The following is a 5,000-nucleotide window of genomic DNA, read 5'->3' on the forward strand; positions in this document are numbered from 1 at the left end:
GGGGAATGTTGCAGACAATATTTAGTGCTGCGTTCGATACTGTATGAAAAGATTTAGCAATTTTTGACAAGGGGATTCTCTGAATTGCCTTCAGTCTATTTATCTTCTCTGTGTTAATCTTGTTCCGTGCGGATATTGCCGGGTACCATATTGGAGAGCCATATACTATCATGCGTTCTATTCCCCCTAAGTAGATTTGTCGGAGGTGTTTTGGGGTCATACCCCAACTCGTTCCTGTAAATTGTGCCAGACCAGACGTAATCCTTTGGATTCTTTGCTTCACCATTTTTAAATGTGGTATAAACGAAAGTTTACTGTCGAATATCACCCCCAAAATTTTCGTTTGTTGGACTCGCTTAATTGAAATGCCGTTAATTTTAATGACTGGAGATCTATTCTTATACGCGGCCCCTAGGTTGATGAATTCACATTTCTCCAGGCTGAAGTTCAGCTCATTTCGGGTGCTCCATTCGTGTATAGTCGTCAGTGCTTTCGCGGCCTCCGCTTCTAGTTTAGCTCTACTTTTGCCCCTAACCACTACTGTTAAATCATCTGCAAATGCTTGTATGGTGGTAGTTTCTGGCATTTCTGCCACTAATAATTCGGAAACAATTATGTTCCATAGAAACGGACTTAGGGGGGAGCCTTGTGGTGCTCCTTTGTTTAGCTTTAGCTGAATTTTGTTTTCCCCCAGTTCATAGCTGATTGATCTGTCTTCTAGCATGTGCAATACCAATTGACTCAGTTCCTTGGGTATTTCTAAATCCCTAAATCTTTTTTTTACTCTATCAACAATTATATTCCCGAATGCGTTGGTTATGTCTAATGAAATTACTATAATATTGTCTTTATTTTCAAGGGAATGTACTATGTCTCGTTTTAGTTTGTACAGTGCGGTGATGGCCGATTTGCCATACGTAAATCCAAATTGATTTTCTGGGAATAATTCACGAGTATCGAAGTAATGGTAGAGTCGATAGTATATCACTTTTTCAAAAATTTTCCCGAGGATGGAGTTAATGGCAATTGGCCTATACTTGTTCACTTGTTGCTGTCCTTTGCCCCTGTTCTTTGGTATAAGAATTACTTTTGATATCTTCCAAGCTGATGGGAAATGACGAATTTTTAATGCTGCATTAAAGATGTTAATGAAAAACTTTTTATGCATGTGGTACACTCTCTGTATGAATTCCGTCTTTATTTTGTCGGGCCCTGGGCTGATATTTTTCCTTATGTTGTTTACAACATAATCCACTTCGGTTTCCGTGACATCTATGTGTTCGTACTCGTCATCATCTTTTTCTTCATGTTCGCTATCTTCTCTATATATCTCTCCGGTGTCCTCATTCGTTGCATAGAGGTTATTAAGTATATATCTTATCGTCTCTTCCTCGGTAGCGGTTGTCTCTCCATTTTCCTTGATTAAACCTTGAAATACAATTTTCCTCTTTATTTTATTTGCCGCAAGTTTATACGGTAGAGAAAATGGATTCTTTTCTTGCTTACTACAGTATGTTTTCCACGATTTGGTTTTGGCTTCAATTATGTCCTTCTGATAGTTCTTTTGACCTTCTTGGTATGCTTTCTTGAAATCCTCTCTGAGCTCGTTTGAACACCTTTGGTACCTTCTCCGTAAAGCTCTTACTTTTTTCCTTTTTAGTTCTAATTCTGCATTCCACCACGCTTTCTGCTTCTTGTCATCATTGCTAACATGTTTTGAATGTTTCTTTTCAAGCTCTTCAATCTTTCTGTAGAATTGGTTTACTATGGTTTCCAGCTGGTTCCTATTTTCTATTGTCCTCTGGGCCGTGGTTCGAAGCCATCTGTCTTCTCGTAGCTCCTCTAATACTTTCTTTTCCCCCATTTTTGTTAATCTTTTTTCCTTCTTGGTTTTGACCTTGAAAAGTTCAATTTTAATGAAGCGATGGTCGCTAAGGCTGTCCTCCTCTAATACCTCCCAATTAAGAATGTTTTCACCCAAGGGAATCGAGCTTATAGAAAGGTCTATCCAGCTTCTGCCATTCGAGGATTGAAAAGTTGGTAATGACTGTGGGTCATTTAAAACAGTAAGGTTGTTTCTATTGATAAATTCTAAAACTTCTATGCCTCTTTGATTTGTTGTTTCCCCTCCCCAGATTATGTTTTTCGCGTTGAAGTCCCCGATAATTAGTATATTGTCCGCAGGTTGGGACTTGTTGAGGATCTCTTCTATTTCCAGTAATATTGGTAATGTATCTGATTGCGGCGGAAAATAACAGTTTATTGTCAGTAATTCAATGTTGTTCCAAGTCAATCTCGCTACTATCAATGTTTGTTTAATTTTTAAGGGAAAGATTCCAATTCTCTCGTTATGCACTATTGTTGCCGTTTTTGGATTGTCGTCTGATTGTATAATTCTAGTTCTAATGGGGAACCCGATAACCTTGTTTTTTAAGTGATATGGTTCTTGTATGAATGAAACATCCTGGTTCTGTTCTAAGTGAAGGTTCGTCAAATTACTTGTCGCTCGAAAGGAGCGACCTAGATTTATTTGTAAACACACCAATTTGTTCATACCTTCCATTTTTATATATTTTTTTTTTCTACTGTGGTCAAAAAGTGCTGATTACCTAATTCGCCTGGTTAAAGAGATAGTCTACTGGTGCCTAGGTGGGAAAGTTTTATGCAAAACCTAGCTCTCGCCTCTTCTTTTGGTATCGGTCCTCGAATGTGGGGCATGGCCCGTCCCACATCGAGTGGTCCACTGCTTCCTTCCCTGCATCTACGCAGAGAGGACAACTTTTCCCTTCCTCCCTGCAATCTTTGTAGTAGTGGTTTCCGCCACATTCAGTACATCGTGCCTTCTTGGCATAGCAGTTCCCCTCTCTGTGCCCCAGTCTCGTGCAGTATGTGCACTTGGGGAGGTACACGTTTTCTAAGACTCTACACCTAGACCAGCCAATGTTGACTCTTTTCTTCTGCACTATTTCCTTGGCCAGTCCTGTATTGGAAATGCGCAGTGTGACTTGAGAGCCGGATTTCCTCTCTGTCCTCCAGACTACCTTAATATCTTTCACAGCTCCTTCGATCTCATTTTGCTCCAGAAGTATTCTTGGGATGTCTTCGGAGTCTACCTTACTGTCCACCGAGATCAGCCTAATTTCCGGTTTGGCTGTATCTACTATTTTTGTTTCGAACTGTTTTGTCTGCTCGTGTTCTCTTATACTGTCTTGCAATTTCTTAACTGCCGTTGCGGAGGTGGTGGTTACTGCTACTCCACCTCTGATTGGCCTGAGAGCAACGTTCTTGAGGCCAAGCGTTATGGGGTCAAAGTGCCTGACCAGTCTTTCTCGTACCTCTCCAGAGCTAGTCTCTTCCTCGTCTTCAGGGGCCCTCACTAGGAGTACTGCTTTCCTCTCACTGGGTGTGCTTCTATTTTCACCGTCCCGTTCTTGGTTAGCCAGATTTGTCCTCGTTACCTCCGCAAAGGTCCTAATTTCAGCCGGTTTGGTCTTTGCTAGTTCTCTCACGCGTCCCTCTAGGTAAGCATTCTTCTCCACCACCTGCAGCGCAATCTCTTTAACCTTCTGAAACTCGTCCAATAGGCCTCTCAGGTGCTGACTTGCCTGGGGGACCTCATGTTGAGTAACCATGAGGAGATCAAGGAACTCCTTATCGCAGTCGAGGATTGCACTCGTTCTGAGGTCTCGTAGGCCTTGACCCTCACCCTCCTCTCTGGGTGACTCCATCTTACCTCCCTCTATATCTCTACTGACCTCGTCGTTCTCTGTCTCTGTACGGGATTGCTGCTTCAGTTGATTTGCCATACGTGGCCGGATTTCCGAGAATGGTAGTCTCAGATCTGTACTGACGTTCCAATAGTCGGGGCTAGCTGACCTTTTTGCCTTTGAATCAATCCCTTCTGGATTTTCCTTACATTTGTCCTCACCTACTTTTGTTTTCTCACTGACTAGCGCGCCCTGCATTGAGGTGCTGCAAGTAGTTTCGTTCTTTTCTTTCTTTTTTCCTTCCTTACTCCGTTCCTTTGTGACACTTTTCTTTGTTTTTGTCTCTCCAGTCATTGTTGAGGGCCCCCTGATCCCCAACCCGTGACTATCTAACGTTCCCTACCTGGCTCTATTCACCAAGGAGTGCTTTTTATCAGATTCTGCCCTAGTTGCGTGCAGTATGAATACTCGACTACTTAGTTCCGTGCAGTATGTGTTTAAGTGGGGGAAAGAGGATCCAGTTTCTCTTCAATTAACTATGTAATTCGAAAAATACTACTGGGTAGTTGTTAAGCCCCTTATGTTCTTCCAAGCTACCAGAGAAGTTTTGTTTACTACGTGATTTCGAGCTCGATGAATGCAGATTTGTTTGCGATGTCGTTCGCATTCAAAATGGCTGCCCCCTTGACGCTGTTTGTGTAGAGTTTACGAACGCTTGTTCCCACGTTGTTACGGCAAAATACACTTTGATTTTCTGTTATTCTATAAACTCAAGGATGTATAATCTAATAGTCGACTCGGTTTTCGTCGATGGCACTTAGATTGCTTTGATTGTGGTGGATAGGATTGTCTACCGTGCCCTATGCTTTCTAAGGAAGGAATACACGGGGTGACTAAAACCGCTATAACTTCTTCTATTGATCCTAGAATTTTGCAAACCTTTGGAGGATGTTCCTCTCATCAAAATACGAGAGGAGTGCGAAAGCGAAATCACCAAAGGCTATCCCTGTATTTGAAAGCTATCGTAAAAAAAAAGAAAAAGAAGGAAAACACGTGTTCAGAGGCTCCGATCTGATGAGCGCCCCCTTTCCCCGAGCGGTGAGCCGCCCTCCTCCTCTGGGCAAGGGCGAGGGAAGACGCGGGCGCCACACGTTTATTCACGTTTCTCGTTAAATTCTTTCTATCTCTGTAACTACCGGTTGCTTCAAGCTATCAAAATTATTTTTACACGGAAAAACCGGGCTGTTTTGCTCTAAAAGAAGGTACTAGCTATTTTCTGGTGGCGTTTGTAGA

This window comes from Rhipicephalus microplus, unplaced genomic scaffold (genome assembly GCF_043290135.1).
Source record: "Rhipicephalus microplus isolate Deutch F79 unplaced genomic scaffold, USDA_Rmic scaffold_135, whole genome shotgun sequence".
NCBI classification, from domain to species: Eukaryota; Metazoa; Arthropoda; class Arachnida; order Ixodida; family Ixodidae; genus Rhipicephalus; species Rhipicephalus microplus.